This window comes from Protopterus annectens, chromosome 16.part0, assembly GCF_019279795.1.
Source record: "Protopterus annectens isolate FY-2018-M chromosome 16.part0, PAN1.0, whole genome shotgun sequence".
Taxonomy (NCBI): Eukaryota; Metazoa; Chordata; order Ceratodontiformes; family Protopteridae; genus Protopterus; species Protopterus annectens.
In genome coordinates this window covers 131,402,435-131,414,602 of record NC_056750.1, presented here as the reverse complement: position 1 = coordinate 131,414,602, position 12,168 = coordinate 131,402,435, and positions in this window count along the sequence as shown.

Below are 12,168 nucleotides of genomic sequence, written 5' to 3'. Positions count from 1 at the left end.
TATGCATCAGGTACTAAAGGAAGTGATAAAACCTGCTACTAGAAAATCATGTATGTACAAACTGAAAAGGTTTTGTAGTTGTTGCCAGTAAAAGAACCTTGTTCCTGTTCAGGCCCAGTTGTCTTTGTTTTTGATTATATGCATGGGTTACTGTCTAATGGGCTTTCATATTCCTCTGTCACGTTACATTTGTTGTCCATTTCTGCTTGTCATGCCATGGATGCCCCTTCTAATAATGCTCAAGTTAAACAGTTTTTGAAAGGAGTGATGTTAAGTTGTCTATCTCGCCTTCATTCTTGCTGGATGGGTTCGGAGCCGACCTCGGCTCCAACTCGGCCACTGTAAAAGCTCGAGAGTTGGTTCCACCGGCTCGAGGCTCCCCTTATATCCCACAATGCTAGGCGTGAGTTACCTCAGATCTCGTTTGCCGCTACAGCGATCGAGGTGTTGGTTTTCTACCGGCTTCTTGGTAAGTAACTTTGAACTAAAGTTAGTGTACTTAAACCCCTTTAATTTTAATTTTATCACTTGTTTCCCTTAGTTTAGTGGATTCCCTCCTACTTTCTTGTGTCTACTGCCTGGGACCTTTGCACCTGCAGGACTCCTGTGCTGTATGCCACGGCTTCAGCCCCAGGGTCCTGCAGGAAAGAAAAAACAAACTGATACTGAGAGGTTTACTCAAGCCTGAGGATTCCCTAACTGTCTCTTCGGGAAAGCCCTCCAAGGCTTCTAGGTCCTCGGCTCCAGCTACTGAGCCGAGACCTAAGGCTTCGAAACCTCCATCTACATCGGCTCCGGCTGGAGCCGATAAGTCTCAGGCTACAGTTTCTGTGGTTTCCTCGGCTCCGGCTGGAGCCGAGGTATTAGACATTCCTGTGTCGGCTCCGACCAAAATCTCGGAACCGACATCTAGGAAGAGGTCTAGGTCACCATCCCTTGGCTCCGTTCATTCGGCTCCAGCATCTCCTCTGCTGTCTGAACGGAGCCATAGATCTCACTCCTCTAGGTCATCGAGGCTGTCGGACCATGACCTTCAGAGGGTAGTGAGTCGACTTCTTAAGTCCGAGGCACTGGCCCAAATGCTTCAGAGCCCGACTCATCAGTCGATGTCTGCCCCTGTCCCTCAATATGTTCCTCCTCCGACTCCATTGAGCTCGGAGCCGGGGCGTTTCAGAACCGAGACTGTGGTAGCGTCGGAGCCGATACAATTGTCTTCGGCTCCATCGTCGGCTCCGATTTCTTCCTTAGAAGAATCTCGGCGCCGGACTTCCATCGTCGGCTCCTAAGGGGTGAGTGGCATCGGACCATTGTCCAACCCCGCTCTCCCTCTCTGGGCTTCGGCGCTGGTGAGTTCGGCTCCGACATCGGCCTTGGAGCCATCACTGTCGGTGCCGAGGGAGGTTCTTAGCTTTTCGGAGCGGGGACCTCTGGCTTTGCCTGACAGGGGTGCATTCGAGGTCATGCGGAGTGTGTTAGAACCAGGTTCTACCCCACAGTCGGCTCCGTCTGCCCCCCCCTCTTCGGTGCCTCAGGTCAAGTCGACTCACTCCCTCATCCCGGACCGCAGAGAGCCAGCCCCTCAGGAATCCCCTGTGGGGATCTCATCCTCTTCCGAGGCCTCTCCTGATTCGGCAGAAGAGCCCCCTCGGAAGAGAAAGTGTAAGAGGAAACACATAGACTCACCTGAGTCCGTCACCTCTGACACAGATTTAGAGGATTCCGAGGGTTCCCCCCGTTCCCCTTCTGAAGATGTCTCTTTTGCAGACATTCTAGAAATCCTTAAGCAGAGGGGAAATTGGCCAGCCCTAAACCCTTCGGAGGATGAATCTGTGTACCTTGAGGCGTTTGGCTCTCGTCCTTCCACCTCCTGGGTGTCTCCACCCTTTGACCCCCTCATGCAGGTGGTAGCAAAAAAGGCATGGACGGCTCCTGATTCGGTGGACCCCACTCCCAGGAGACCCTCAAATTCATAACAGCACCAGCAGATAAACAGTTTTTGACAAAAGGAGTTTCTGTGGATGCTATGGTGGTTGCTGCTGCCACTAAGAAGGAACTATCTGATCCTTCAGTGCCTGTCCATCCACCTAACAAGGAATCTAGGTCCATGGACAGGTACGGGAAGCGGATGTTCTCGTCAGCGACATTTGCAATGCGTTCACTGAACTACCTATGCCATTTTACTCGTCTTCAAAGGGACTTGATCAAAGCGAGTGACATGTTGAAGGATCCTACGGCTGGGGGGTTTCAAGATAAGATGAACACTCAGCTGGCTACCCTGAACTCCATAGCCAACTCCTCCATGCGCCTCCTCTCTTATGCGGCTGATGGAGCGAGCAGGGCCGCAGGGACAGGTGTGGCCTTACGTAGGCATGCCTGGATGCGGCTATGCAACTTTGCGGACCCCTTTAAAACGTCTTTCACTAATTCCCCATTCGATGGATCATCTCTCTTTGGTCCTCAAGTGAAAGAAACCTTGACTAGGTGCGAGACTGATGGCAAGACTCTTTCTGCCGTCGGAGTCCGTTTTTCTACTCCTTCTAGGCCTTACCCCAAAGGTCAGAAAAGTGGAAAAATGTGGTTCCGCAAACAATCTCAAGGGTCTTCGCCTGACACACAGAGTTGGTTCCCCGCCAGAGGCAGAGGCGGGAATAACAATGGTGGACGTCGCCCTAGAGGCAGGGGGGGGTCCGCAGAACCAGGGCAATCGAGAAGCCTTCTCTGATAAGCCCTTTCACCATCCCTGAGGTGTTGCCCGACTGCCCACCTTCGGAGGCAGTCGGGGGAAGATTGTCACTGTACCCAGAAGCCTGGCTATCCCTGACTCAAGACAAATGGGTACAGTCCATCATTTCCGAAGGCTATTCCATTCCCTTTCTTCGCATTCCAAACCAATCAAAAAAATCCCTTCCAGATGTTCCACCCGCTCAAAGGGATCTAGCGGCTTTGGAAATTTCAAAGCTGCTTGCAAAAGAGCAATTCAGCCAGTTCCAGCAGACCAGCAAGGATCCGGAATCTACTCAAGGTTCTTTTTAGTTCCAAAGAAAACAGGGGACTGGAGACCAATTTTGGATCTCAGTATCTTGAACAGATCAGTCAAGAAAACAAGATTTCGGATGGTCACGCTGCAGTCCATCCTTCCCTATTGGGAAAAGGAAACAGGATGTGCTCTATAGACCTTCAGGATGACTACTATCACATAAAAATGTACAGACGCTCCAGAAGATTCCTCCGCTTAAGGCTGGGAACCAGTCATTTTCAATTCAGGGCCCTGCCCTTTGGTCTCACCACTGCCCCGGTGTTTACCAAATGCATGGCAGTGGTAGCTTCTCACCTGAGACGACAAGGATTCCAGGTGTTTCCATATTTGGACGACTGGCTCCTCACAGCTCCCACCAAGCATCTTCTTCTAATGGCCAGGATTACACCTTTCGCATTTGTCAAAAGTTAGGCATTTCAATAAATTGCGAAAAGTCTGTTTTGTCGCCTTGTCGTACTATTACCTTCATAGGCGCAAATCTAGACACAGTCGACATGTCTGCGAGACTAACAGATCAGAGAATAACAGACATACACAAACTGGTCTCATTCCTCTTCAGCAACAACAGAATCAAAGCCAGGTTAGTTCTGAAAGTGTTGGGAATTATGGCGGCTGCCATACCTCTGCTTCCATTAGCCAGATTCCACATGAGAATCCTTCAATGGATGCTCTTTACACAATGGTCATACCAGCAACTTCCAATGTCCCACACCATTATGATTACGCAGACATGCAGAAATCATCTCCTGTGGTGGATGTCTTCCCCTCAGCTCTTATTGGGAAGACCCTTTGTTCCTCCCCCTCCGGTTGCTACTCTGACAACGGACGCCTCCCTGATCGGGTGGGGGGGGCATTATCAGGGCAGGACTGTCCAGGGCACATGGCAACCAGACGAATGCCACTTGCACATAAATGTTCTGGAGATGAGAGCAGTGCTTTTAGCGTTGCAAGCCCTTCAAGACTCTCTTCCCTTGGGAACGATTGCAATCCAGACAGACAACATGTCTGTAGTGTGGTATATCAACAAACAAGGCGGAACCAGGTCCTACCCCCTGTGTCGAGAAGCACTCAGACTGTGGCAATGAGCGATTTCTTCTCAGCGGTTTCTGATAGCAACACACATCCCCGGGAAGTCCAATCAAATTGCGGACAAGTTGAGCAGAGCTATCCTCATGCCTCACGAGTGGTCTCTGAAAGACTCTGTTGTGAGGGAAATTTTTCTCAAGTGGGGTCAGCCTTGCTGCGACCTTTTTGCTACTCCCCAAAACAGCAAGTGCAGAGATTATTTCACACTATTCCCTTTACCTGGCCAGCCCAGCAGTGACGCTCTAGTCCAAGTTTGGCCCCGGGGACTTCTGTATGCATTTCCTCCCTTCCCACTAATCTCTCAAGTGATACAGAAAGCTATCGCTCAGAAGGCCTCGTTGATCCTCATTGCTCCTTACTGGCCTCGACAGGTGTGGTTCCCCTTTCTACATCAATTTCTATTGGAGCGACCTTGGCATCAGGACCTAGTTCCAGATCTTTTGATCCATCAGTCGGGTCAGTTTCATCGCTCCCTTCCCTCTCTGAACCTCACTGCTTGGTTCCTCCAGTTCCAACCTTAGCCAGGCTTCCTCAATTATCTCACTCTGTTCGAGATATTTTGATAGCTTCCATAAATCTTCCACTCGAAAGATTTATTTGAGTAAGTGGAAACGCTTCACATATTGGGCTCAAGGAAGGGACATAGATCCTTTCACTGCTTCCATCCAAATAGTCCTTGATTTTCTAGCTGAACTCTTCCATGCAGGTTCATCTCCTTCTACTCTTAAAGTTCAATTGGCAGCTATTTCTAACTTTCATGTGGGTATTTCAGAGTCTGCCATAATGTCCCACAAGCTTTGCAAAGCCTTTTTGAAAGGAGTTTTTCTACTCAGACCTCCTATAAGAAATCCTCCTTCTCCTTGGGACCTAAATTTAGTTCTTACTTCTTTGATTCTTCCCCTTTCGAACCTGCAGCCTCCTGTTCTTTAAAATTGCTATCATGGAAGACTCTCTTTCTGGTAGCTATTACTTCAGCTAGAAGAGTTTCAGAACTTCATGCACTCAGCTGTCGACCTCCTTATCTATTGTTCCATAAGGACAGGGTATCCTTACGAACCAACCCGTCCTTTTTGCCTAAGGTAGTCTCGGCGTCTAACCTAAATCAAAGCATTGACCTCCCTGTCTTTTTTCCAGAATATTCCAATAGGTCTGAACAAAAATTACACTGGCTAGATGTTCATCGTCAGTTGAGGCACTATTTGGATAGAACAAAACAATTCAGAAAATCTGACCAGCTGTTTGTCTCCTATGCAGAAGGCAGAAAGGGACTTTCAGTTTCAAAGGTATCATTATCTAGATGGCTAACATCTCTGATGTCCCTTGTTTATGAAATTAGACACCAAAAGCTGCCTAATAAACCTAAGGCCCATTTCACCAGAGCTTTGGCTACTTCTTTAGCCTTCCAAGACAGACTGCCTATTGACACCATTTGTGCAGCGGCTACTTGAGCTACTCCTCACACTTTCATTTCTCATTATAAGTTGGATTTAGCTTCTAGGCATAGAGCTAACTTTGGTTCCACTGTTCTCAGGAGTCTGTTCCGTTAGGCCACCTGGGACAAGGTGCTAGGGACGCGGTCCCATCCAGCAAGAATGAAGGCGAGATAGACAACTTAACATATAGAAGTTATGTTCTTACCATAACGTTCCATGTTAGTTGTCTTCTTCTCGCCTTCTTCTTGCGTCCCACCCTCCTTCCCCCTGGCCTGGACAGACCTAGAGGAGTTGTGATTGTGACCTCTCTTTCTACCACCTCTTTTCTTAGGTATATGCTGTTGTGCATATTTCCTGTATCAGGATGTAGGTCACCCTTCTTTCTCCCTGGTTTAGAGGTGGACTTTGTTATAGTTATTCTGTTACTATTATAAGCTGGGGTTAGCTTACAAACGAGATCTGAGGTAACTCACGCCTAGCATTGTGGGATATAAGGGGAGCCTCGAGCCGGTGGAACCAACTCTCGAGCTTTTACAGTGGCCGAGTCGGAGCCGAGGTCGGCTCCGAACCCATCCAGCAAGAATGAAGGCGAGAAGAAGACAACTAACATGGAACGTTATGGTAAGAACATAACTTCTATTTAACACACTCATCCACCAAGGAAGCAAGTGGCTACTCAGTGGGGTCTGAGCTTTGTACTTCAGAAGCTTAAGCTTACTCTGTCACCATATGAACAAGTTCATGAGTCTAAACTGAGGTCCATAACATGGAGGATTGTTTTACTCATTGCTTTTACATCTGCTAGGAGAGTATCTTGAGTTATAAGCTCTTAGGTGAGTCAGCCCTACCTAGTTTTCCACAGGCACATTATTTTTTTAGAATAATTCCTACCTTTATGCCTAAAGTGGCCTCAGAGTTGATGTTAAGGTTGACTATTAATCTGCCATTTTTGTTTGAAGAGCTAAAGAATAAGGAAGAAAGTATCATTTATCATCACCTTGATGTCCGCAGACAGCTCTGACGCTATTTAGGCAAAACTCAAACCTTCAAGAACGTTACCTGTTTGCCATGAAGATAAGAGGAAAGGACAACCATTTTCAAAATATACCATTGTTTGACTGTCTCATGCCATTGCTTTTTGTTATACTCGCCACAATAAGCTACTTCCAGGCAGGGTTACAGCCCATTCCATAAGGGCTTTAGCTTTTCTTGTGGCTTTCTGGAAAGCGCAAACTCTACAAGTATTCTCGAGGCAGCACCATGGTCTTCTGTTCATACTTTTGCAAAGTACTACAAACTGGATTCCTTTTCCAGGTCCAGAAAAGGTTTTTCTGGATGATTTTCTGGGGGCTCATTGAGTCTTAGTTTATTGGCCTTCTCCCTTTTTTCCTATTTCTTACCTAAGCTTTGGTAATCTACCCAAATAGTTTAGCTTTCTGCAACAGTGATCCGATGTTGAACACAGTACAGTTGTGTAAGTGAAGGTTACCTTAATAGTAGATGTGCTAAGAGACCACTGTTGCAGTTGACTAGCCTCCCTCCACACCCTTTTCTTGCATGTATTTTTTGGCATTCCAGGGTGTCCATTTGTCCACCCTTGATGTGTTCAGGTACTATTTTGTTTATTTCCTAACATTGTTCTTCAAGGCTGTTGTCTCCCATTTGGCCAAAAAAAAAATGCTCTGAAGCTTTTCTCCAGTCTTTTTATGAAGCTCTGCTCACACTTCTGACAGTTGGAGTGTGTGGAAGGTGCTCATAGCTTTTTGAATTTTGCTGGTTGGTGTGGGGTTGGCCTCATATAGCTTAGGCTATTTTGAACATCTAGTATGGTAAGTTTTAGTTGCACAACTGTATTTCTTTTCTAGAATGCTTGGATGTGTCTGCTGATTATTCAGGCAGACAGACACACACACACACACACACACACACACACACACACACACACACACACACACACACACACACACACACACACTTGATTTTTGTGTTTCTTCAATGTACAGCTTCATCTCTCTGTTTTATTGGCATGTCAGTTGTCTCCCTCTGCTTTCATCATGGTGGATACATTTCTTTAAGCATGATAGTTTCTGCTATTGACAGACTAAATATAATAATAATAATAATAATAATAATAGCAATTCCAAATCTTTTATTAAACCTAGTGTTTCTCTCGTATGAGGTAATTGACTGATGTGATTTATTTGGGCCAGATCTCCAGAAAAATTGATAATCCCACTTTTTTATAGGCATAGAGACCTTAGACAGAAACCTCTTTCCTACAAAACTAGAGATAAAGTAGACTTTTATTATTTCAGATGTATGCAACCCCCCTCCACTCAATGCAAGACATGTGGCTGAAAAATGGAGGACTAGCTGCTTTTATCCCATATTTGCATTAAATGATGTGAACTGGTAACTTAGCAATTTTAGGGACATATCAGTCAATTAATGTACATGGTTTCACACATGTGAACTAATTCTTTTTAACCTTGTATGCAAAAGGATCAATAATATAGTCGAGAAGTTATATGACAATGTCTTTCATAAGTCTCATAACACTTCAGGTGACTTACTTTACTCAACCAATGTTGTTTAATACTGGGACTCCTTCCCACCCATCCTAGAACAAGACATTATTACCACACATATCAAACACAATTTAAAACAACACCTAACTTCATCATGGCTATGCTCATGCTCTAATCCTGACTAAACCCACCTTTTTCTGTTTTTCTTCCATTGCCAGTGTTTATATCAGTCAACTTGGTCACCTTTCTTATCCCTGTCTCTCTCTTCCATCTCCACTACTGTTCCTTCAACTAACTCCTTTCTTTAATCCTCTCTTACCACCTCCTCATTTTACGTATCAATAGTTCTCACAACCTTCCTACTAGCAGAACATTTTCTACTTGTGTTTTTCTTGATTATTTCTGCCCTTCCTCCATCCTCTTCCTCCTCTATTTTACTGTTCCTGGTCTAGTTAAGGCCTCCTCAGGGGTTTCCTGTTACTGCTCCTCCTTGGTCCTGCACTCCCTTTAAAAAGCCTAGAGAACAGGTTTCTTCTGAGGACGAGTGAGATTCTGATGATGAATCCCTGACTTATTCTTCTCAAATTCCTTCTCCTTTGGACTATGAGTCAGAGGAGGAGGAATCTAATAGTCCTGATGTTCCTTTTCAGGAAATTTTCTATGGGGACACAATCTCTGGAATTGTTGATTTGTTTTTTTTTTTTTTTTAAGTGGGATTGTGCTCAGGTCTCTGATACCCATAACAGGTACTATGATTTGCTACAGCTTAAATCTCCTAAATCTTTGGCTATTCCCCCTGTTTTGGCTGTTTTCTTGGATGTTTTTTTCCTAATGCCTTTAATTCTCCTTATTCTCCGTTCCCTGCTCCCAAGAAGCCTGATAGGTTTTATAGGGTGCCTGAGGATTGTTTCTTTTTGTATAAATGTCCTGCTGCTGACTCCTCTGTGGTCTCTGTAGCCTCTGATAAGCTGTCTCATTTCCGTCCGCCTCACAAATTATTGCCTTCTGACAAGGACAGCACAACTATTGAAAGGCTGAGTAATAAGGTTTACATTTCTGCTACCATGGCTTTTAGGGTTATTAATTATCAGGGCCATTTGTCTAGGTATGTGTTGGCTCTTCTTTCTCAGGCCTGTCAACTTATTTCTGATTTTCCAAACTCTGAGGGTAAAACTTCCGTGCTTTCCTTTCTAGGGACTTCCTCTCAAGTCATTCATCATTCTATCAAATGTAGTTATAATGCAGCAGATGCCTCTTCAAGGTTGCTGTTTTTGGTTCAGTGGGTGAGTTATTCTTGGCTTAGGCTTCAACCTCTACATGACGATATTAAGGCTAAGTTGATGGATGCTTCTCTGGATACTAAACGTTTGGGGAAGCAGCTGCTGGTTTCTTTAAGTCCCTTCAGGATAAGGGGAAGGCCTTACAGGAGCTTAAACATGTGTTTGTTTCTGCTGTGCATAAATTTCAGAGAAACTACGCCACTAAGCCAGCTTTTTTTCAAAGGCAGTCTCACTCTTCTGCTAAAGGTAAAAAGAGTGACAAACAGGCTCCTCCTGTTAAGGCTGCTCAGTTTTCATGGCTTCAGAAGCCTTCCTTTCCTGACAAACCAGGTACTGTATGACTATCCATCTCTTCCCAGCCACCTTCCTCCTTCTCTTTCTCTTCCTGTATGGCTTCAGATCACTCGGGATTCTTGAGTTCTGTCTATCATTCGTCAGGGATACTTCATGGTGTGGAAATCCATCCTGCTTTTATGGGCATTCCTCAGCATCCTAAGGAACAACTTTACTTTTTCCCAGAGGTTCTTCATCTTTTCTTGACTCAAGGTACTATTTAAGAGATGTCTGTCCTAAAGTGGGAAAGGGTTCTACTCCAGACTGTTTTTAGTGCCCAGAAAAGAAGGCATTGGAGACCTATTGTAGTCCTCTGGCATCTAAACACTTTCCTGAAGGTGCCATCCTTTTGGATATTGTCCCTTCAGTTTCTGTTTTCTCTCTTTCTCTCTCAGACTTATATGTTATCTCTGGATCTCAAGCATGCTTATCTCCATATTCTGTTCCATCCTCTTTTCGGGAAGTTTTGCATTTCTCTGTTGCTTCTTGGATTTTTCAGTTCTCTGCTTTACCCTTTGGATGTTACGCCTCACTCTGGTAATTGCTTTTTGCAAGATTCAAGGGTTCCTGATATTTCCTTACTTAAATGACCTGCTGATTCAGGCATACTGTACAGAGATCCTTTTGCAAAATATTAATTTTGCCATTTCCCTTCTTCATACCCTGGGTTCACTATAAATTTCAAAAAGTCTTCACTGACTCTTTCTCAGGATCATATTTTTCTGGGTTGCAAGATTCAGACGGTGCCAATGCTTGCATCCCTGCCTCTTCCAAAGGCTTTACCTCTCATTTGTTCTTCACATTGTTCTTCCTCTGGCTTCCATTATCACCAAGGAGTTTCCTGAGAGCTCTGGGTTTTATGGCATCTACCATTCCGATGTTCCCTCTGGCCAAACTTCACATGAGAAAGTTTCAGTGGTTTCTGAAGTCAGTGTGGCTTCAACATGCTCATCCTCTAGACTTTGTAGTTCCTCTTCTTTCTTGTCTCCAGACAGGAACTTCAGTGTTGGATTCACCAGCTGTCTCTGAATCCAGAGATCCCTTTTTATCCCACTCTTCCCTCTCAGGAATTGCTCACAGATGCTTCAGACATGAGATGGGGAGTAACTTTGGCTCCCTAAAAGTACAGGGGGTGTGGTTTGCTTCATCAGCAGAAGAAGCACATCAGTGTCAAAGAGATTAGAGCTCTTCTGCTGGCTCTTCAGGCCTTTCATCCTCGGTTTTGTCTGGAGCCTATCAAGGTGTTCACAGACAATACCACAGTGATGTGGTATATCAATAAACAGGGAGGAATGAGATCTTATCTTCTTTGCCGGTTTGGCACTTCCAGTATGGGATCTTGCTGTTAAATATAAAGTGACTCTTCAGGCAGTTTATATCCCATCAGTTCAGAACATTTTGGCCGATACTCTGAGCAGGTCCTTAACTCAATCCCATGAATGGATGCTGCACAGGGATGTGTTTCTGGACATTATCCACCAGTGGGGTACTCCTAAAGTGAATCTTTTTGCCTCTCCTCTGAACCGACAACTTCCTTTGTTTGGTGCCAGAGTCCCAGGTCCTCTGGTGTGGAAGGTGGATGTCCTCTCATTTTATTGGTAGGGGATGTTTCTTTATGCATTCTCTCCCCTTTCTGTCATTCAGAAAGTCCTGTTCAAGATTCAGCAAGATGCTCCCAAAATCTTGTTGGTAACTCCCTTTTGTCCGCAACAGCACTGGTTCCCTCTACTTCTGCATCTAGCCAGAGGCAATCATCACAAGTTACCTCACAGGGTGGATCTCATCACACAATGCAAGGGATGTCTCATCCATCCCCACCTGTCCACACTTCAACTGACATTATGGGTGATAGGATTTTGATTCCTCATAGACACTTTTTTTTTTCTGAGGATGTGCTGCATATCTTTTCAGGAGGCTAAGAAACCTGCTACAAGGAGATCTTACTTATCCAAATGGAAGATGCTTTCTATTTGGTGTCTTTCTCATAATCTAGACCCACTTTCTGTGGATGTTCCTTTGGTTCTTTCTTATTTGTGTGAGTTGCTCAATGCTGGCTTGACCTATTCTGTTAAGGTCCACTTATCAGCTCACTGTTCTTGTCTGTCTTTATCTCCTCCTTTAGCTTTTAGATATGAGGTTAGACAATTTCTTAAAGGCATCCTTAATATTAGACCTCCCAGAGAGACTGTTCCTTTAACATGGGATCTTAATTTGTTTTTGGAGAAGATGACTTAGGCTTCTTTTGAGCCAGCTGCTTTAGCTTCCTTGCAAAATTGTTCTTGGAAGACTGTTCTTTTGTTAGGTCTTACTTCTGCCAGATGGGTGTCTGAGTTGCAAGCTCTTATGGTTTGTCCTGTTTTTTGATCTTTCATGAGAATAGGGTGTCCTTGCACACTAATCCTATTATGCATAAGGTGGTTAATGAGCTATCACTTAATCAGTCTATTAGCTTGACTACCCTTTTCCCTCTT